We start from the raw sequence: 23,493 nt of genomic DNA, 5'->3' as shown, positions 1-23,493 counted from the left end.
TGCTGACCAGTCATGAGTCACCCAGTGACAAGGCGAGTTTCTGTGTACAGTCGCCAATGTTAAGTGTCAGGGAATAGTCAAGTCATTGTATTTCTGGGGTGTTACTTTTCTTCTTCCCCACTCCTCTCCCTTGGGAAGACTCCAGCATCTGGTCCTGGGTAGCCACCCCCTGCGCCACGTCCAGTGTGGATTCCAGGTGATTCAGCAATCCATGTGCTCCCTCTTTCTCCACCACCCCGTGTTATGCCTCCTCCCAACCCCAGCTTTCAGGAGGAAAGGATCATGAAAGGAAGGGTCATGGCATCCACTGAGGGGGTGGAGCCCTGGAGCCTGACGTGGTGTGAACTAGGTGTGTGGCCCCAGGTCTCTTATCAGCAGTTTGAACATTATTTCCTAACCCGAATAGGAGGGTAAAAACCCATCGTTTGTAGTTTTGTTTTCTTAGAGATTATAAATGAAAAGGCCATTTTAAAGAGAATCTTCCCCCAGTGTGTGAGAGGAGGGCCTGGCATGGAGCTCATGTCCCCCAGTCGTACCTGTGAGGTGGTCCCGTAACCAGGGCTCTGACCCCATGCTCAGGCTCACAATAAAAGACAGGGGTCTGGGGGGGCAGACCTGGATGTGAGGTGGGAGTCACAGCCCTGCTGACCTGCGGATAGTCAGCCCAGGTTCCTGCTGAGGACTCCGCTTCTCCCTGGTGACTGTTCACAACATGAGCGGGGTTCCTGTCCTGGGCTGCGCCTCCTCTGTGCTGGCAGGCCCAGGATCTATGTGATACCATTGCATTACAAAGCTGCAAGGAGCCGAGGGCAGTTGGGCACCCAGGGGCTGGCAGAGCCCAAAAAGCAGCTAGGGGAGAGCGAGGCCTGAGGGGTGCTGGACAGGGTGCCCGAGGGCTGGCAGGGCCCAGAAAGCAGCTGGGAGAGAGCGGGACCTGAGGGGTGCTGGACAGGGCGCCAGGGGGCTGGCAGGGCCCAAAAGCAGCTGGGGGAGAGTGGGACCTGAGGGGTGCTGGACAGGTCACCAGGGTGCTGGCAGGGCCTGGAAAGCCGCTGGGGGAGAGCAGGGCCTAAGGGGTGCTGGACAGGGCGCCGGGGTGCTGGCAGGGTCTGGAAAGCAGCTGGGGGAGATGGGGCCTGAGGGGTACTGGACAGGGACACAGCAAAGGCAAATGAAAGACAGTAGTTTGGGGAGAAACTAGTTTTGTTTTTGGTCGAGTTTGACAGTGGGATAATTATGGTGAAGCTGGTATGTCCTGAAGTCTCACACTTGCACGCTGTTTAGAACAAAACGCTAACACAGGGTAATTCACAATAGGATTGCTCCACAGGTGAGGAGCAAAACATGTGATTTCTTCTTCAAGGTGAATTTTCCAATTATTACTTTCTATTAGATGCTACACATTACAAAGCACTCCAAAATTAGTGGTTTAAAACCATGCTTTGCTTTCTTTTAATGCTTCGGGTTGGCTGGGCTTGGCCAGGGTCTGTTATGTGCCACATTCAGCTGAGACCCCAGTGGAGGGAAGAGCTCCGGGATGTCTTCTCGTCCACCTGCCCCTGCAGCGGGTGAGGGAAGCTTTGTTCCTGTCTCCAGTGGGGCCGTCCGACTTCTACAGCAGCTCAGTTCACCCCATGAGAAAGTGTAGAGGATTCCAGGCAGCCTGAGGGGTAGGGGGGCACTTCACAGGGCCACTTCCCCCAGAGTCCTTTGGTTAAAGTGTTTGACAGCCTCAGCCAAAGCAGGTGGGAAATGGACTCTGCCCGTGGGGAGCTCCGTCTGCATACACAGTGGTGGGAGGGAGCTTTGCCAGTCCTATTGGCAGACAATCATGCGGATGTATTTTCCATTACAGCATGTATTTCTGAGGAATAAAAGGGAAAAAAATTTCTGGCACCAACATATGCTGTATTAAAAAAGAGCCAGGAAGCGTAGAGACTCTCGGATCTAATGGTGTCTTTGAGGCTCATCAGTTGAATGGTCTTGCTTGTTGGAACGAATTATTTAATTTGGCTTTTTTGTTCCATTATCTTTAAAATAGGAATAGGAAAAGCTTGCTGAGTTTAGAGAGGCACAGTTCAGAATCAGTGAGGGTGACAAACTCTGGCCTTTCCAGGTTCAGATTTTACTTCTGCCCCTTCTGAGATGCTGTTTGGAGTTGTCTGACCGGTGTGTTAACCAGGTCCCTTGTCTCTACCATGGGGATGTGGGTGGTGGTGAGGAGAGGTTTGTGGGGAGCCTTGAATGGATAATGCAGGTAAAATGACTGGAATGCTGCCTGGTATGCGAGCACTTTTTCTAGGGTGAGTTTGCAAACTTAATTGTTAGACCTCAGGTGACAACACCTCTGATGACCACGCCACAAAAAGAGTTCCAAAATTCCTTTGAAGGATAGACGAGGTGTTGGCATCAGGTCCTAGCTTCCCAGGGGGAATACCTCGAAGGTGACCATAGTGATATTCAGCAACGAGGTATGTAGGACTTTTTCTAGCATGAGTTCTTGAACTTAATCATCTGACCTCCAGGCGCCACCAGCTAGAGTAAGCATTTCTCTGGTGCAGGCTGTAGCTGTTCACTCAGCAGCCTTCTGCCGAGGACGGTGTCTCAGTCATCTGGTAGATGGAATGCTGGCTTCACCCAGGACTGCCTGTGCTGGGCGCTGGGTGGCTTGGCTAAAGATGGACCTCATAGATGAGGACTGGAAGGCTAAGCAGAATTTTGCCCCAAAGAGAAGGGTAAGAAAGGATGATCAGAGCAGAGGTCACAGAGAGACCGATGTCACTGAGTCCTGGGCAGAGCAACAGGTTTCCAAGGAATGAGAAGATGGGGATGACAACTGGTCAGAATCGGGCTGATCCGAGAAGTCAGCCGGGACCAGCTGTGCAGGCTGTTTGGGGTCATACTGGGGAGACTGATTTCAAAGGCACCCCCAGACGAGATGGAGGCACTGTGACAACCTAAACCCAGGGCTGTTCAAATGTGGCATTATCTCATATTCAAAAGGACAGAATTCTACATTTGTGTTCTGTTGGTTAAATACGTCATTTCTCTAATAGTCACATCGTATGGAAATATGGTTCACTTAAACAGATGATTTAGGTGCAGATTCTCTAGATGGGAAACAATCTCTCATTGAATTTTATAAGCTAGATATTTATGATTAGATGCTAGGAATAAAATGTAGTAATTCATTATGTGGAAAGCCTGCATGCCATTATGTTTTCTTTTTCAATATTTTTGTTTAAAAAAAAGATGATTTGGGAAAGATTTCTCTGGAAAACTGATGGCCTGTTCTTGTCTGAGCTCGCTGCATATACATCACATTGAGAACACTGTGACAGGCTTTGAGCTCATACTGGTTAGGAAAAATCCTCCCCTTGGGCATCTGGAAAGATCCTAGCTCCAGAGCAGGGATGGGTATACGGACAGTGACGACAGCTGTAATGGTACAAGGTGCTCATGGCCCTGCATGAGGGTACAAAGGGGGCCCCTTCTGTGTGGATATGGGGCCGTTGGGGACCTTACGGGTTGGCCCTAGTGTTCAACGTTCAATGTGAATGTAAAGGGCCACGGTCTCTATTACACTAGAAATAGAAAGTGTAAGTTACGTGTGACTGTCTAAGGATTCACTGAGCCTGAGATGTCCCTTGGCTGTTCCAAAACAAAAGAAAAATTGTAATTGCAAAATCTTCCTCTTTTTATCCTTTTTTTTAGTTTTCAATATTTATTATTATTTATTTATTAATTATTTTTTATTAAATCATAGATGTGTACATTAGTGCAATCAAGTGGTACAATGTGCTAGGTTTCATATATAATCTGAAATATTCTCATCAAACTGTTCAACATAGCCTTCATGGCATTTTCTTAGTTATTGTATGTAGACATTTGTATTCTGCATTTAGTAAGTTTCACCTATACCCATTCTAAGATGCACCGTAGGTGCATTTTTCTCCTTTTTTAACTTCAGCAAAAATTGGGAAAATTTTGTGAAAGTTGTTAGACTAAAGAATCAGATTATCAGGGTGGCAGGTCCCACACATGAAGGACTGGACTCTGATAGGCACGTTGAAGTCCTGCTCGCCCAGCTCAGAGCCACATGTGCCAGGGGCACCTGCAACCACTGAGCCCTGAATTTCCTTGTACTGTAATGTGGCTAATTGTGTCTCTTGCCTGGGCTCACTGAGAGGGTTGGAGAGTGATGGTGAAGCCCCTACCACCATGCTTGATGCACAAGAGGAAAAATAAAATGTCCCTGTTATTATTATGCATTGATAAAAAAGCTGAGCATGGATTCCAGGAAAGCTTGTGGATGGAGCTGACAGAGGTGCTCCCAAGACAAGGGAGATCCAGAGGAGATGTTTAAACAGGGTGACTGGACGCGACTAAGACAGGGACTCTGCAGCATGGGTGAAGGAAAGCCAAGGTCAGACAGGAGGGAAGAGTCAATCTCCATCAAGAGCAAAGATGAAGGATGGAGGTTGGGATTCAGGAATGGTCGGAGCAAGACTGTGACCAGCATAGTATGCCGATACTCACGCCATGTCCTGCTGTGTGGACGCAGTGGCCTTAAAGGATGGTGCAGACTGCCACTGCCCACTTGTATCATTGGTGCACCCCTCTCCACCCTTAGAGAGTTGGGTCTGAACATCCCAGCCAGAGCCAGGCTGCACACTTCATCTGAGAGCTGCTAAGTGAAGCCTGCCGAGGGCACGGGGCTTGGCCACAGCTGGTTACGCAGCAGAGAAAGAACAGAACAGAAAGGAGGGTAATGTTTTTCCTTAATAAAAGTACGATGGGAAAGCTCAGAAATTTCTTTTTATGTCTCAGAACTCAAATAATACTGTCATTATTTTTAGTGGCAATCTTAAGAAATGGCGGAACATTTACACCCGTGTGTATACGTGTGTAGTCATAGGAAGCATTTGAACGCATACAGAAGTGACTTCAAATGGTCTTCCTATTATAAGTGTCTGTACATATAACTGTATGCACATGTTAATATATGTGTAATTGATTATGAATGGTCCGTCTTGTTCCTAAAATATACACTGAACATAGATTTACCAGTCAACTGTATGACATTGCAAACCAAACAGATATTTATCTCAGTTCAACAAATTTTTCAGAAGCCTCCTTCAAGCCAGAAAATGTACCATGCCTTGACAAAAACAAAGATGAAGGGTAATTAATTGCAATGTGAGAATTAAAGTATTTGAGGAAAAGAAAACAGATTTAAGAAATTTTAAAACATGATTGTACTTACTTCAAAGGCTTGCTTACTCTCGGTGGGTCTCACATCTGTTTTTTTCTGATGAGTTCAAGGTTACAAACAACGGATATGTCCGGGTCTATGAATGAATGTCAAATATACTTAACCTTGCTATCTCATTTCCACCAAAATGATGCAGTCTTTTCCTACCTAAGATGTTTTTTAAAAATGTATTTTCTTTCCCCTTTTTTTAAGCATCTGATGAATTAAGTCAGACTTATGGGAGGGGGGTCTGTTCAAATGTACTCAAGTGAGGCAAATGATTAGGCAAAAAAAAAAAAAAAAAAAGTAGACATCTGCTAGTCATTGCTCATCAAAGCCAGGGGAAAGATAGTACAGTGAATTGTACAGATAAAAATTGCCACAGTTCATTTTAGTAATGTTTTGAGAGGTAATTTCCAGTTCCATTAAGTGGAAGCAGGCTACGTTGAACAGTTTGATGAGAATATTTCAGATTGTATATGAAACCAGCACATTGTACCCCTTGATTGCAGTAATGTACACAGCTATGATTCAACGGTAATAAAAAAAAAGACTTTCACCATGTCGGGGGCAGGGTAGAGATATTTATTCTCCAAATGAATCAGCCTAATTTCTTTTCAGGGTCTATTAAAGTACACCTAAATATCAAATATGCCTGTTTTCATGGAGAATGCTAAGCAGGCAAAACACTCTAGCTCCCAGGCTGTAAGTACCTGCCTGGCACCAGGAGAGCCTGTTCGGGGCTGGCTGGCTGGACTCCCCAAAGGCAGATTCTGCAGTGAGGCTCCTATGGCTCCCAGGCCTCCAGCCAAGTCACAGCGGTGAGCTCAGGAGCAGTGGAGCCCAGGGATCCCTGGGTACCTCCGCCCCCTAAGCAGGCCAGGGATGGCTCCACCAACTGGCCCAGGGAACCAGCTTCCTTTGGGTCAAGCCAGCATTGTCGCTCTATCCCTTGTCCTTGACAACTCATTTGAGAGCCTGCCTGGGCTCCAGGGCCCTCCCGAGGGAGTTTGTCCACCTCCTGTTCATCACATGCTCTGACTCAGCCCCTGGCCTGGCAGGCCCGTCCTCTTCAATGTCCGTCTCTCCCTTCCCCGCCCTTTCCCGCTTGTCCTCCCTCTGGACAGGCGGAAAGAAGTGCAGCCTCCTGCAATGGCTTGTCTGAGGGTGGTCTCCTCCCCACGGCAGAATTAATACTTGCTCACCCAAGCATCCTTCTCATGAGCTGTATCCACGTGACATGGACACCCCCACAAACACCCCCTCTTGCTCTTCTGTGCTTCTCCCACCCCATTTTACCTGGAGCTTCACTTTGGAGGACCACCGCAGGCTACAAGCAAGCACGTGGTCCAAAGATTGAACTTGTCTGGGAGTCTGAATCCCACCATGCCCATCCCTGCCCCCAGCCCCTGCTGTCAAGCAGTGGTGGTTCCCTTCAGGGTCGGGGAGCCCCCTTGCCTCAAGCATCACTCACACTCCAACATCAGGCCGAAGTGCCCTTCTCGCTCTCATGGCCTCTGAGCGTGCCCAGGCCTGCTGTCTTCTCCTGCCCTGTCCTGATTCCACATTGTCCACGCCCATCGTGAGTCCCACTTGCCTACACGGCCTTTTCTGCTGTTTTGCCGCCTGCATCCAGACACCCTTAGACACAGTGTAGAAGTTGGAAAGTAGATTGTGAAGTCCACCTGGGCTGCGGGCTTCCATGCACCTGGTTAGCCCTCTGCACAGGGTATACTACCGATAGGAAAGACCCCAGGAGGTGTATGAGGTACTTCCTAGATTTCTGGTCCCATTGGGAGCCGCTATACAGGCAGATTTTTGTGTGTGGACACACCAGGACAGTGCAGCCTGTGCCACCACCTCCTACCACATCTGGCAGGAAAGCCTCTTAGTCTACCCCAAGTCTGATGTGAGATACTCAGTATCAAATTCCTATTGCCTGAAAGCTGTGTAGGAAGCCCTGCAGACACAGAGTTTGATGGCCACCCAGCCCTCTTGGGGCTCCAAGACCAGGGTGTGGATTAGAGAAATTGAGTGACAATTGCAATATGAGATGATGAGGGCTCAGGACACGGAAGGCCCTGGGTACCCAGGGCTTGGGGAAGGCCTTCTTGGGATAGCTGCTCTCTTTGGGAACACACCTGACTCCTCCAGTTCGAGGCAATCAGTGCAAATCACTCTGTGTCCAAAACATGAGAGGTCCCCCCAGCAGGTCTCTAGGACATCAGCTCCCCTGGAACCGGCACCCCTGCCCTGGTTTTTATTTCCCCACTGCGTAACGCTCCAAGGCCTGTGACCCTCTGCCTGCCCCTCACTCAGACAGCAGCAGCAGTGGCTTCTGTGGGGGCGCTTGTACCCAGTGCACAGTTCTACCCTGGCAAACCTAGAGAGAAAGAGGAAAAAAGAGTACAGGGCTCCTGAAGCACATGCCTGGCCGTTCACGGCCAGCTGGTGGGTGACAAGGAGAACAATCGCCATCTCTAGGCCAGTTCACAAATAGATTCTAGGACCAGACACCTGGGCCCCCACTCACGCTGAGTGACCTTGGATTCCTTAATCACCTCCTTGGGCCTCATTTTTCTTCTCTCTAAAGTGGGAGTAACAATTTATTCCTGCGGTGTTGGGAGAATTAGGTGTTGATGTGTGCACGCACTTAGCGGGAGCCTGACGTCACCGGCCCTTCCGCAGTGCTGTTAGCTTTATTACAGGAGCTGGGATTGGCAGACATGGGGGAAGGTCCTGTGGACAGAAACGTTAGTCCTGATGGATTGCTGCTGACTCAGAGTTCCCAGAGGGCCTCCTATGTGCCAGACACTTAGTCTGGAGCTTCCTGGACTCTGCCAGCTGCCCGGCCACAGATGTCTTCTTGACCACAGGTTCCAGCAGGGTTCTCAGTGTGTAAGGAGGGGTGTGCAGTGAAAAGACCCTTGTATAACTGTGCATACATAGTCAGGGATTTTAGTCATTTTCTCAAATGCAAAAGCTTTTCTCTATTTTGATAGTTAGGGCTATAAGTTAGTTTTCCATGTGGTAGGTGATGCTAAAACTCACACGCCCTGGTGCTGGCCCCTGTTGCGTGCTGCCGTTCTGGCTCGCAGAGCCTGGTGGGGCACTTGGCGCACAGCTGTGTGTTCATTGACTTTCTGGATGAAAGAGCACGTCAGAAAGCAGAGCTTAGACCAGAGAACAAAAGCAAGAGGGCAGCTGATTCCACGCAATTAAAAAAATAATAGAGAAGAAAGTGGCGAGTTTTCCAAGGCCATGTGAAACAAGCTGTCTCCAAAGGAAGGATTTGAATAGGAAAATAGGCTGTTTTGAGCACTCTGTTAAACTGCTTTGTAAGGAAAAAAAGGTATTCCTATTTATTTAAAAAAAAAAATCCATAACAGTCAAGGCAACTTCTTTTCAGGTGGGCCAGAGACTTCTGGTAGTCTGAGATAAAGGATGATGCTGGGATGTGGGGGATCAGTGTGGGAAACATTGGGTCTGGGAAGAGATTCTCTAGATACAGCACGGTGGTCCACAGCCCCCCTGGGTGCTCCAAGGGCCTTCCCTGCAGAATCCCATGTGGACGTGCCAGGGTCAGCTTTCTGATCCCCACTTCCAGACTTTCCTAAGTGAGACTTTACAAGTGAAATAAGTTGACTCTCGGAGAAAATATTGAAGAAGAAATTTCCACGGGGCCACACAGGATACCCGCTCTTATCCCCCAGCTCTGGGATTCTGTACTTGTGCTGACAGGTGGACGATGGGTAACTGGATGATTTAGTCTTCTCTTAGCAACTTACAGTTCTAAGAAGAAATTCTGAAGTTTTATCCCTTCATAAAAGTTAGCTCCCGGGGATGGCCCTTTGTAGCAGGGGACTTGTATTTCTGACTGTTTACAGACACATTTTGGTCTGGTGCCAATGGCAGTCAGTGTGATCATCAAGAGAAATGTTTTATGCCTGAGCCAGACAAGGTGCGTAGGCCACAGACTGCTGGAAGGCCATCTCTGCTTGGTCCAAACTCCGCTGGATAAATACCTTGCTGGGCCCTAGGCTCTCTTTTAACCACGAGGATTACCCTGTAGAATGTTTTACTCCAAGGGAGCATGCAGCAGAAAGGAGGTGGTATATTAGAACCTCTGGGAGGAGTAATGGGAATGTTCTCGGGGCAGAATTCCTGCCTGTGGACATTCTGTGCCGCACCACAGGCCCCTCGCATCACTTCTAAAGCATCTTCAGGGACCAGACACTCACTTCTGGTGACACTACCCCACTTTCTAGCAAATATATTAAAATATACCAATTTCCTATGATTGAATCAGAAAAAAATGTATTTTTTTTGGTAATATGTGTTTTCAAAATTAGTTCCTAGTAATTCCTTACTCAAGAACAGTTGTGATTTTTCTATATATTCAACAAATGTTGCAAAGTAAGAAAATTGAACACAATAAATGTTTTATATAGACTAAATGTGAACAATATAATATTTTTTAAAAATTTTAATTAAACATTTATTATTAATTTGGACTTTGCAGTTTAATTTTTATGTTTTATATGTAAATATATCTGTAACACATCTCTTAGCCACTCCCTAAGCTATTGGACAGCCAAGTCAAACACCAATAAATCAGTGCTTTCTGCTGGGCAGCTGTCCACAATTGAGTCCAGACCTACTGGACCTTTTGTTTGTGAGTTCATCTGAATCATAAAAACACAAAATTTTCTATTTCCCCATTCCTTTGAAGAATGAAGCTTAATGATGATAAAGAGATGAAATGGGCCTTCTTTGAGAGACGGAAGACTTGTCTGGGTTATGGGACTCTGAAGTCACGCAAGGCTGAATTGACTTCTTGGTCCAGTCTCTTACAAGTTTCGTGCTTTTGAGCAATCACTTAGTCTCTCTGAATTTCAGTTCTTTGTATGATAAGAATCATAATTTTTACCTCCTAGTATGCTTAAAAGCTTAAATCACCATTTCTTGAGGTGTGATGTGGGTAGCAGTATTAGTATGGGTCTGTGAATAAAGGAGACATGAACTTGAGGGGATAAAACCAAATGAATGCATTGAAGTCGGGAGGTGAGTAGGCCACACTGGCTATCTGGGACCCAGGTTCCAGTTGTCCTTCTGCTCCTGTATCCAATCACATAGTTTCCACTGTCAAGACCAGTGGAGGGTCCAGTGTGACAGCCGATACTCAGTCATCACATCCACATTGTACCTGATGGGGAAGGAAGAGCAGAGTGCCAGAGGCCTGCAGCCCCTTCCTCATAAAGGTCCGAGGGCGGGCTTGGAAATCCTCCTCTGTGTGTTATTTGCTAGGATTTATTTATTTATTCCCAGGAAGGAAGGGCTTTCTGGTATGGACTATCTGACTAGCAGCTTCTGTCTCCTACTGGTGGAAAGAATCAGGATGAATTTAGGGCAGAGATAAGGCATCTGTGTGCCTTTTTCAATTTTCTTCCAATACTTCTGTTTAATTCAAGAAAAAAATAAGTTTTAGTCTAATAAATCTTTACCATTAACCCTTCCTATTGTCCCTTAGTAATGAAAAGATGAAGTACAGGACCAGCTTCTCTAGTTGGCAGGCATGTCTGGCTGGACAATACTCAGGTTGATTTGTTTTAATTGAATTTGTTTTTTGCCAATACCTTCTAGATATGGACAGTAACACTGGACTTTTTTAGTTTTTATTCATTTAGAGCAAGGATAGCATGTTTCACTTTCAAATAAATTTAAATTCAAATAGAATCATTACAAGCAAAAAAATATTAAATGCTCATAGAGCAGTGGTTCTCACCCTGTGGGTCGCGACCCCTTTGTAACAATGAAAATGCATCCTGCATATCAGAAATTTACATTATAATTCATAACAGTAGCAAAATGACAGTTATGAAATAGCAACAAAAATAATTTTATGGTTGGGGGTCATCACAACATGAGGAACTGTATTGAAGGGTTGCGGCATTAGGAGGCATTAGGAAGGCTGAGAACCACTGTCGTAAAGGGAAGTAATAAAATCATGAACGTTTTATGTGACTGACGGAAGTTGGGGAAATAGCTGTATTAAATCCACAAATAGACACAAGCTGGCAGGTCAGTATCTGGGCAAGCTAAGTTGTATTTCTAGCCATTTTTATTGTTCGGAAGTTCAGGAGTCAAAGGCACTCTTGTGTTTTACAGACTGCCTCTGATTGTACTATTTATCTGTGCCCTATAAAAAATTAGAAAAAGTGTACTCCAGGCAATGGAATAGAGAGAAAATGTCCCACAGAGGCCCAACAATAGGCAACAAGATGCATTTTAAACCAGAGATGAGTTGCCCTCAGAGTGCTGTGACTCTGCCCTGTAGCCCTTTCTTCCCAGTGACAGCTGAGCTATGGATTCATGTTAAAACCTTACGTCCAAGAAAACCATCAGAAAATGCCTTTCCCACTATTTAATATCCATATTGTATTTGGACAGTTACTGAAACAGTTTCCCATTTTATCTTGTTAGCTGATTGGAGAGGCTGTGAGGAATGTGTAAATTTTGAAGAGTGCTGATTTACTCAGAATGCTCTGGAAGTAAAAGCATGAAAATTTTTCTTTGTTTTGTTTTGTTTCTTTGCACAGTACACTCACTTTAGCTAGGCAGTAGTTTCTTGACCCAGCACATGTAGATTTGGATGCCCAGAGCTATCTGCTTGAGCCCTCAGCTGCTCCGGTGCGGATCAAGGCAGCGGGCCCTCCCCACCACTCTCCAGAGGTCCTAGGTTTCGGCTCGGCTTGGCTCACCACTGGCAGAGACACACCAACATCTGTCCAGCCTACACAGTACCCAGATTAATATTTTTTACAGATCATTAAGGTTCTGTTGGGCCCCTCAAATTCTTCTGATGATGAAGGTGACAGCAGCAGCCTCAATGTGTATAAAAAGTTTAGTGTGGATCAGGCATGACTATTTGAAACTCTTTTCATATATTGAATCTTCTCACTTCTCACAGCTCCATGGGGTAGGTACTATTACTATTACCATTTTACACATGAAAATACTGATATACACACATGGTGAGAGGTGGATTCAGGATCCATCCCAGGCTGACTGGCTGGCAAATACTGTGTTACTATCTCTAGTGCACCTTGCAACAACATCTGAACTTCCTAACAGGTCCTGGTGTGCTCTTTGCCAACCCACCTCTGAGCTCCCCTCAAAGTCATCTTTGACCCTCTTCCCCATCACTCCTGCACTTCCCTGAATACACCAAGTTTATTTTCAGATCAGAGCTTCTGAACTTGAGGATTCTTCTGCCTGGAATCAGGCATTCCCTTTCCAACTTTTATCCAGCTTGTTCTACCAATTAACTCAGGTCTTTGCTCAAGAGAGGCGTGCTTGCCAAGTTATTTATTTATTTATTTTGTTTGATAACTTCCCTGCTTCATCTTCCATCACACAATTCCTGACTCTGTTTTCTTCAGATGACTGCAGTTAGTTTTATTATATATTTGCTCACTTATTTTGTGTCTGTCTGCATGGCCTCTTGAATTTAACAGTAAGGACACTTTCCACGAGTCATTACTGTGAGTTTTATGTGTTTAATATTTTCTGTGTGTGGGATACTTAAGTCAGCACACCTCCCCTGTGTGACAAGTTATCTGAGTAGGTCCCTTTGGTACAGAAGAAGAAATCCAGGCATAGTGAAGCTCGTGGTTGTACCCCCGTGACTCCCGGGATATGAAGTGGCTGACATCTGAAACATTTTGTGGATTATGAGAGCACACAGCAGGGGACAGTGATGCAGCAGGTCCTCTTGGTGGCCACCTGTGGCTGGAAGCTTGGCATGAGGAGAGTGGGGGTGGAGCAGGGAAAGGCTCTGGCTGAGTAGATAACTGTGCACTTGCCCCTGCCCGCTGTGGGTTCCCTGAGCCAAGGCCAGTGGGACCCTAGACCAGTCACTTTCCTGCTCCCCTAATCAGACCCCATGTTGCTCCCTCGATCTGACCCAGGGGTCTGAAAGCCACACTTCTCCCTATGCCCTGGGAGCTGCCTTGGAATCTCCTCCCTCACACTGGTTTTCAGGGTCCGTTCTGGCTTCTGTCAGGCCTCCATTTTAACAGCCTACAAAAATGCCTCCTATCAAGTGTAGCTCATATCCGCAAGTTAAATGTTGTGTATTTCCTTCACTGTTTCTTTTTCTAACATTTATGGCATTACATCTGAATAGCTTGTGAGTATTTTTGCTTGCTTGATTGTTTTTTCTTTGTTTGTTTTGTGGGGACTGTTTTGTTTTCTTTTAGTGTAAGTCCTGTAAGGACAGAAGTGCCATCCTGTTCACTGCTATGACTCCAGTGCCTGGGGTGCCCTCTCTCGGCACTTAGGTGTTGAGTCAGTGGGTTGATGGGTGGATGAGAAGGTGAACAGAGGAATGAAGAATTTTACATCTTTCCAGACTCCATTTAAGGACCCATCTCTTTCACCTAAATCCTGTTAGAAAGATTCACCTGAACAAATGTTCTCCAGTATTGATGGTTTTGGTTTAGAGCGATTCAGGTCGATATTGTAGAAGTTTAAGGCACGATAAAAGTCCTGAAAATGAATGTTCTTGTTTATCTTCCTTGAAGTGAATGTCCTTTGCCGCAGCCTTCTCAGACATGTGTCTGCGTCTGAAACACTTTTCAGACGCATTTCCATGGGTGGTGGTAACAACACTAATACATTTCTATTGACTGCATGGCAGAATATTCCAGGAACGGTGCTTGATCTTTCTTTCATAGGTGCTATTTTATACATCCTCAGGACAATCTTTGGGGGGAAGTATCCCAGTCCCCATTTTTCAAAGAAAGAATCTGAATCTTGGAGAGTTTAAAAATGACAGAAGCTAAGTCATGGAAGAAGCCCAAGTGCCCATCAACCCACAAATGGACTAGCAAATTGTGGTACATGTATACCATGGAATACTATGCAGCCTTAAAGAAAGATGGAGACTTTACCTCTCTCATGTTTACATGGATGGAGCTGGAACATATTCTTCTTAGCAAAGTATCTCAGGAATGGAAGAAAAAGTATCCAATGTACTCAGCCCTACTATGAAGCTAAATTATAGCTTTCACATGAAGGCTATAACCCAACTATAGCACAAGACTGTGGGGAAAGGGCCAAGGAAGGGGAAGGGAGGGGGGAGGTTAGGGTGGAGGGAGGGTAATGGGTGGGGCCACACCTACGGTGCATCTTAGAATGGGTATAGGTGAAACTTACTAAAGGCAGAATACAAGTGTCTACATACAGTAACTAAGAAAATGCCATGAAGGTTATGTCAAACAGTTTGATGAGAAATTTCAGATTGTATATGAAACCAGCACATTGTACCCCTTGATTGCACTAATGTACACAGCTATGATTTAACAATAAAAAAAAGAAAAAATAAATTAAAATGACAGAAGCGAACATGTGTCTCTGACTTAATGCTGCAGTTCAGTTGTTAATTTCACCTGTCTCCAGGGAATAATAGGACATTCCTTTATTTTTATGATTTTTTTTTGTTATGGTCAAATAAGAATAAAATGGTTTTAAAAATTAAAAAAAGGTCAATGTGTTAATGCTTTTATACTTTTTTCCAAACCTAATATTATTTTTTTTAAAGTTCCACATTTGTAATCTATCAAGCAATTAGTTGCTATATGGTATATTAAGTCTGTTAAAGCAAAACAAACCTGCTTTACAGAGGCCTTGGTCTAGTACAAGGGACATTTATTATGCAAATAATCACACGAAGTCACTTCCTTCTGCACTAATGTCAGGGCACTAAGAGATACTTTGGGACATGTTGGGGGATCCGAGAAGGCTTTCCAGGGGGAGGAGATTTCTGAACTGAGCAGTGAGGGCTGAGCTGAAGCCATCTCAGTACAGTGGGAAGGGAAGCACCATTCCAAGCAGAAGGGACCACATGGACAAAGGTGACATGGTGATGGAGAAGGCCATGACCGAGAAGGTGGCATGGTGACAAGACGTGGCTGGGGAACCGTGAGCCGGGGAGCAGGAGTGATGTGAGGATGGAGGGGCAGCAAGGAGCAAATTGGCTTTGAGGACTTTACTAGGGATTTGTTTTTCTTTATCCTAAGAATGGAAAGATATGGGAGAGTTTTGAGCTAGGAGCAGCTTTGCATGTTGAAAATGGTTCCCTAGACAAAGTGTGGAGTGACAGCCCACGCAGGAGGCATTGGGGAGAGTCTTGTCATAGAGGGGACAATTTTGTTGGTGATTGAGATGGAGAGAGTCATGATCACTTACGGAGGCCTTCCACACGGAAGGGAGGGAAAGATTTATTGAGGGTGACTCCGATTTCTGTCTTAGCCAGAAGCAAGATCCTAGAAGCTTATGGGATGTAAATTATAGAATGTTGAAAGAGAAACCATCTTTTAAAGTTTTTTTAATTCTTAGTGGTGATAGAGCTGATTTTTTAATAGATTTTATTTTTTATATATTTTTTAGAGTATCTCACATCAGAGTGGTATAATTTGTTACAGATGAGGAGCCCACACTGACACATCACTATCACCCAAAATCCATGTTACCATGATGGGTCTGTCGTCCATGTTTACATGAGGGGTTTGTCGTCCTTGTTTACATGAGGGTCTGTGGTCCACGTTTACATGAGGGGGTCGGTCGTCCATGTTTACATGAGGGTCGGTCACCCATGTTTTACATGAGGGGTCAGTCACCCATGTTTACATGAGGGGTCAGTCACCTCTGTTTACATGAGGGTTGGTCACCCATGTTTACATGAGGGTCTGTCATCCATGTTTACATGAGGGATCTATTGTCCATGTTTACATGAGGGTCAGTCATCCATGTTTACATGAGGGGTCTGTCATCCATGTTTACATGAGGGGTCTCTTGCCCATGTTTATACATGAGGGATCAGTCATCCATGTTTACATGAGGGGTCTGTCGTCCATGTGTACATGAAGGTTCAGTTGTTCCATGTTTACAGGAGGGGTCAGTCATCCACGTTTACATCAGGGTTGGTCGTCCACGTTTACATGAGGGGTCTGTCATCCGTGTTTACCTGAGGGTTGGTCGTCCATGTTTACATGATGGTTCGGTTGTTCCATGTTTACATGAGGGGTCAGTTATTCCATGTATACATGAGGGTTGGTCATCCATGTTTACATGAGAGTTCTGTTGTCCATGTTTACATGAGGGGTCAGTTATTCCATGTTTACATGAGGGGTCAGTCATCCATGTTTACATGAGGGGTCAGTCATCCATGTTTACATGAGGATCGGTCATCCATGTTTACATGAGGGGTTGGTTGTTCCATGTTTACATGAGGGGTCGGTCGTCCATGTTTACATGAGAGTTGGTCATCAATGTTTACATGAGGGGTCTCTTGTCCGTGTTTACATGAGGGGTTGGTCATCCAAGTTTACATGAGGGGTCTGTCGTCCATGTTTACATGAGGAGTCAGTCATCCATGTTTACATGAGGGTCTGTTGTCCATGTTTACATGAAGGATTGGTCGTTCAATTTTTACATGAGGGTCAGTCGTCCATGTTTACATGAGGGTTGGTCATCAATGTTTATATGAGGGGTCTGTTGTCCATGTTTACATGAGGGGTTGGTCATCCAAGTTTACATGAGGGGTCTGTTGTTCCATGTGTACATGAGGGGTCAGTCATCCATATTTACATGAGCATTGGTCATCCATGGTTACATGAGGAGTCTGTCATCCATGTTTACATGAGGGATCAGTCATTCCTGCTATTGCGTGTTCTGTGGGTTTATACTGATGTGTATGATGTGTTTCCACTATTGTGGCTTCTTACAGAATATTTTCACTGCCCTGAAAATTCTCTGTACCTTCGATATTCATTCTTCCCTCTCCTCTGACCCTCGCAAACACTTGTATTTTTACTGATCTGTAGTTTCACTTCTAATTAAATGTCATATCGTTGGAATCAGTATGCTTTTTCAGATCGACTTATTTTTATTAGTGATATGCATTTAACTTTTCCATGTGTTTTCATAGTTTGATCACCCATTTCTTTTAAAAATATATACATAGTGTGTCATATATTTATGAGGGCACAGGTAGTATCTTGTTACTTGCATAGAATATATAATAATCAAATAGGAGAGTTTGGGGTGTCCATCACTGTGGGTATTTATCATTTCTCTGTGTCAGAATTCTTGAGTTTTCTCTCTTAGCCACTTTGAAATACACAAGGCATTGTTGATCTCATTTCTTTCCAGTGCTGAATAATGTTCCATTATCTGGCGTTAACATAGTTTATCCATTCACCTACTGAAGGACATCTTGGTTTGCTTCCAAGATCTGGCGATTATGAACAGAGCTGCTGTGAACATTTGTATTCAGAGTTTTATGTGCCCATACATTTTCAACTCCTTTGAGTAAATACCAAAGAGTGGTGATTACTGGATTATATGGTAAGAATATATTTATTTTTGTAAGAGACTACTCAGCCTCCATCTAGAGTGGCTGTGCCATTTACATTTCTTCCAGTCATGAATGTGGGTTCCTGTTATTCTATGTGCTCGCTGGTGTTTGGTGTTTTCAGGGTTTTGAATTTGAGCTATTCTAATAGATATGTAGTAGTGCCTCATTGTTTTAATTTTCATCTCCCTGATGATGTATGATAGGGGAAAGTTTTTCGTATGCTTACTTGCCATCTGTATACTTTCATTGAGGAGATATCAGTCAAGAACTCTGGCCCCTTTGTAATTGGGTTATTTCATTATTGTTGAGTTAAGAATGTCTTTGTATGTTTTAGATAACATTCCTCTATCAAATATGTCTTTTGAAAATATTTTCTTCCACTCTGTGGCTTATCTTCCCATGTTCTTGGCAGTATCTTCTTCTGAGCAAAAAGTTCTGACTTCAATGAAGTCTGGTTTATCAGTTCCTTCCCTCATGGGTAGATAGAGCCTTTGGTATCATGTTACAAAAAGGTCATTGCCAGGTCTCAGGGCATCTAGATAATGCTGTCTTCCCTGCAGATGTACAAAAGTGTTTAATTGAGGGGATGGGCTTCCCCTGCACTTGTCCCCAAATATTTTACAGAGGGCCAACGGACAATGGCTGTGAGGCCAAAACAGCAAATGTCATGGTTTCCTTTGCACCACAGTGTCAATGTGAAGAAAACTGAGCCTAGGGGAACAGGCCACCTGGTAGGGGTGCTGGGCGTTGATTCTTCAGCCAGCTGGGTAATCATTGGCTGATGCCCAGGCAAGTGATACTGAGACTCTCAGATGGTGGTTTGAGAATTTTCTGAGACCAAGAGCCTTGAAAATAGTCCTTTAGTACCTTAGTGAGTGGCGGGGCCCTGGACTTGAAGGTGGATTCACAATTCTGCATCTGGTGCATGGGGTGCATTCTCCATATATTTGAGTCTTTATTTCCTCTGTGACCTGGGTTTACACAACAGCACGACTTTCTTCTAGCTCTAAGCCCTGTATTGGATGCACAGGTTCTCAGATGTAGGCTATTAACTGAAACATTATTTTAAAAAGTTGATTTTCCTAGAGAGCGCTCATCCTTCCCTCAGGGATAATCAAGGTGCCTAGGCTAAGACTCAGATGCTCATTTGATAATTCTTTGAGCATGTATTTTATTTATAGCACAGATCTAGGTCACAGGGAAATGGCCCACATGGTTTCCTATGGTCTGTGCCCTTAAGGAGCCACAGAACCATGGAGTGGGAGTGAGAGGAGGTGGGTGGCAATAAAATGACAGTAGGTTGAGTGAAATAGAAGGTGGACCATGTGAGCTGAGGGGAAGTATGAAGACAGTGAGCAAGGCAAGGGCAGGGATGGGTTTTTTAATAATAATGGTGACGTGCATCATTGTCATACTAACGTGCAAAGCAACCCTTCAGAAGAAGAGACTGCCGTGATTAGTTTATATATGTATGAAGAGAATTGGATAAGCAATTTGCAAGTGCTTGAATAAACATCTGCCTGAATTCGGAGACCATGCCACTTATAGCCATGTTGACTTCTGCCTTCCAGCTGGGAAATATCTTCATAGAAGAGGTGGCATTTAAGAAGTCACCAAGAAACAGGCAGGATTTGAGATGAGGAGGTGGCCATAGATTTGTTAACTGTGTGCACCTCTGCCAGCTCCTCATTAGGAGCCTAGAACACACTGATGAATGATGTGGTCTCCAACTCGCAGCCGCCCATGAACTAGTGACAGAAAGATGCACAGGGTAATTCTAATAAAGCCGGTGCAAACTGCCCTGGGAAGAGAGCAGGGAGCAAGTGTCCTGTCTGCAGCACCAGGGACAGGACTTCTGAGGAAGAGAAAAATACTTTGGGTCGTTACAGACAAAAAGAAGTGGGGAAAAGTATGTTGTAGGAAAGAGAATATTCAGAAATGTTTATAGATTGCCTGCTTTGGGCAAGCACTGTACTGGGACTTCTGAAGAGTTACAAGAAGTAACCAGGTCTAAGCAGAGAGCCACTTGGATTTGGCATGGCAGGAGTCACGACAAGCACTCGCCTACCCTCCTACTCCCCCAAAAGTTAAGAAATTAATCTCAGCATTTAACAATAATGTAGTGTGAACCATAAACACTTCCATTGTCCGATTTGATACTCTTGATGCCCCTGTAATTAGAGTTTATAGTTCCGTTTTATAGAAAACCTAGTGATTTTTTTTTTTTTTTTTTTTTCATTTTTGGCAGGGGCTGGGTTTGAATTTGTCACCTCTGGTATATGGGGCCAGCGCCCTACTCCTTTGAGCTACAGGCACTGCCCAAAACCTAGTGATTTAAAAAAAAAAAAATCATTGTACCCCATGATTGCATTAATGTACACAGCTATGATTTAATAATAAAAAAGGGGAAAAAATCATGTTCTTATAATAGGAAAAAATGACGGCTCTGATTGAAGCCTCTCGGTTCTCCTTCTGTATCCGGTGGGCTGGATCAGCTCTCGCTTTCCCCAAGTCACCTTGACATATCTGTATCACTGACCAAGGGCAAGATTCCACAGCTGCTATAATTGAGGAAATCATAACATTTATTTGAAGAAAGAAAATTAATATTGGATCTTCCTCAAGAGCAGAGACTGCCTTGTGTCTATTGGTTTTGCACCTGCCCTGGGCTTCTCACTTAGGGTTTTTAATGGAGTGTGTGCTTTGGGTGGGGAGGGTGTTGAAAAGAGTGATGGCATTTTCTGGGTGCCAAGTGGTGTTGAGCAGTAAATGCAAATGATCCGGAGGTGAGAATATTCACTCCAAGCTGGGATGTCAGAGAAAGCTTACAGAGAAAGAGAGCATTTAAAATAGGCTGGATCTTACGTTGATTCTTCGAAGCCCTATTCCTTTGAGTGTGAGCACCAACAACTGGTTGGTTAAGTACACTTCAGCTGTGCCTAAGGCTGTTCTGATTGTTGGCTGGAGCTACAGTGGTAAGTGCAGAAGTTTAGGTGGAGAAGTGTCCTGGGATCTTTAACCCCAGGACATGTGGTTAAAATTCCTCTGCTCTGCATTCACTGTTTGTGGAGTTGAAAGTGAATTACCTGGCTCAGCCAGGACTAGGTCTGAGTCACAGTGACCCATCAGAAACCAGATCATGCACTGAGCTGAGACTGTAAAGCTTACAAGCCAACTGGAAAGAGCCTGGTGGTGTCAGGGGCCTGTGCAAGGTAGAACCGGAGAAAGCAGAGCTGGCCCCGGAGGGAGCCCCAAGTCCACACACAGACTGTGTCTGCAGCACTTGCCACAGTGAACCAGCAATGGGTACAGGAGCTGAACTCAGGAAGGGAAACACATCTGCTAGTGACCTAGAGGACAGGAGCTCAGGTCACGCCGGGCTGCCACTGGAGTTTAGAGTGAGTGTGATGAAAACACATGGCAGGTCGCAGCACGGCTGACCTGCTCATGGCTTGGGAATATCTAGATCATTTTAAGCAGGGCAATATTCAGCCAGTGTATATGTATAAGTATATGCAGTTACAACAGCCACTGCTCTGAGCTTTCCAGTCCTTCTGTCCCCACCACAGTGGGCAGTCCCCATGGCCGCGCTCTCAGACCCCACATTGTCTTCACTCGACAAAGAAGGGCCTGCACCAGCATCAGCTGCCTGCAGGCCCCTCTTGTGCCGTGCCTGGCAGGCATTCTACCTGGTTGGTATCTGTGTGTACCAACCTTGAACATCCTGCCCCGGCTCCAGACTGCAAGTGCAGCTCGGGTGGGGTCTTGCTGGACAGAGGGAGGCACCCCGAGAGGAAAGGCGGGCAAAGCAGCAGAGTCAGAAAAGTCCACTCAAGGCACAGGGCAGGGAGGGCTGGGCTATTCTGATTTCTTCCTGGCCCCGTTAGGGTTGGCTTCGCCCCTGCAGGGGGGCTGGTCCCACCGGAGGGATCCTTTCTCTCTGTGGAAAAGGCAGTGTGACAGCCCAGTCTCACCTGCTCATCAGTGGTTCTTGAGCTCTCTACTATATTTTTAGTCACAACCTCCCCTATTTTCCATGGCCTATGACTAAGGCCAAGGTCACCATTGGCTTGAGGACTGCTCTGTGCTCCGTGAAACATCCTGGAGACCATGGCTGGGTAGGGACACTGCAGCTCCGAAAAATATTTGATTAGCTGCCAATTGTAGCTATACTTGTCCTCCTTGCAAAGCATGTGGGGAGACAGATGGCTCAGGGAAGGCTGAATCACACAAACAGGGCTCTCTGCCTCCCATTTGCTGAGTCTCCTGATGACTTATTAACAGGATGGGTTTCAGGATTAGAAGATGGAGCCTTGGTAATAGACGTCTCAGAAAAACCCACGGTGTGTGCTTCTGGCATGCTTTGTGTTGGCTGTTTGCAAGGGAACCTGGATGGACGTGGACTCCGGGTCATCATCAGGACAGCAGGAGACAGAGACAGCCTCAGTGCTCTGCCTGCTCCATCTGAGATGCAGTTCACTTCCACAAATGTTATTAAACACCACTGCCAAATTCTCAGCCATCAGGTCACTTGGAGCTGTGGTCAGTCAGGCCTTGTATAAATATTTGTCCAGCCTGCAGACCACACAAAGCATCGGCCCTGTGCTGTGTCCTCTGTGCCACCACAGCCTTCACAGAGATTATTCAGGGCCAGTGAAACCACAGTAGAGAATTTAGATTTTGTTGGAAATGCAAGGGGGCTGCTTAGTGATGCCTGGTTTATATTTCACATTAGTAGACGAACGGTGGTAAAAGTAGAAGCAAGAAGTGAGGTTTTCAACATTCTACACTGAGAGAAAATCAGAAAAGTAGATAGGATCAGATTCTTCTGAACTACAGTTTGAGTGGGAATCCACAGAAATTGCTGATTGGGGAGAGGAAGAGAGGGAAAAAGAAGAATTAATTAAAATGACCAGCGAATATTTTACCATTACTGATAAGAAGGGGGGAGGAATGCACTTGGAGAACACAATCCCAGATTCTATCCTGGATCTGTTAGGGTTACAATCTATGTTTGACATCAAAGGAGTAGTGTCCAGTGGGCAAAGGAAGGTGCATGACCCCTCAGGAGAGAGACAGGGCTGGCATTATTCATTTGAGAGGTCTCGGCTTATAAGTGGTATATAAGGTCTTGGAAATGGCTGTGATCTAGGGAGAAGGTTTACAAAGGAGAAAACACTTGGGACCTGCACCTGGGCTTCTGCAGGGGGCGCCAGGGAGGAAGCCGGGGCAGAGGGAGGTAAGAATGAGCTGAGAACTGAGCTACCTCCTGTGAACAGGTGCTTCTGCTGAGCTCCTGTTGTTACTGTCAGTGACGGTGAGTTGCAACCTCACCCAGAGTCTCCCAGCTCTTAAACAGGGGGATTGTCCATACTGTATCTGGGCTATGTAGCCCTGGACCAAATCTGTTTTCTTGCCAGTGACAAGGGGCCATTAAGGACCCCCCAGCCCCAACCCTGATGAAAGTTCTATTAGTAGCTGCTAAATTTTTTTTTTTTTTTTTGAGACAGTCTCACTATGTCACCCTCGGTAGAGTCTGTGGCATCACAGCTCACAGCAACCTCAAACTCTTGGGCTTAAGCAATTCTCTTGCCTCAGCCTTCCAGGTAGCTGGGACTACAGGTGCCTGCCACAACGCTCGGCTATTTTTTGTTGCAGTTGTCATTGTTGTTTAGCAGGGCTAGGCTGGGTTCGATCCTGCCACCCTCAGTATGTGGCCAATGCCCTATCCACTGAGCTACGGACACGGCCAAGTGCTGGATAATTTTGAACCAGCTCCACACTCCTGGGGACCCAGCAGTGGATGTGTGTGCTGCCC

The 23,493-nt window shown here is 45.5% G+C and overlaps 1 protein-coding gene across 1 annotated transcript in view; it reads left to right on the top strand.

Moving 5' to 3' along the window:
• The window catches only part of FAM135B (family with sequence similarity 135 member B), a 286,925-nt gene that overhangs the window by 147,911 nt on the left and 115,521 nt on the right, over nt 1–23,493 (top strand). The gene's annotated exons all lie outside the window — the stretch shown is intronic.

This window comes from Nycticebus coucang, chromosome 13 (genome assembly GCF_027406575.1).
Source record: "Nycticebus coucang isolate mNycCou1 chromosome 13, mNycCou1.pri, whole genome shotgun sequence".
NCBI lineage: Eukaryota > Metazoa > Chordata > Mammalia > Primates > Lorisidae > Nycticebus > Nycticebus coucang.
The sequence above is the reverse complement of the archived record's forward strand: the minus strand, read 5'-3'. Positions and strand labels throughout refer to the sequence as shown.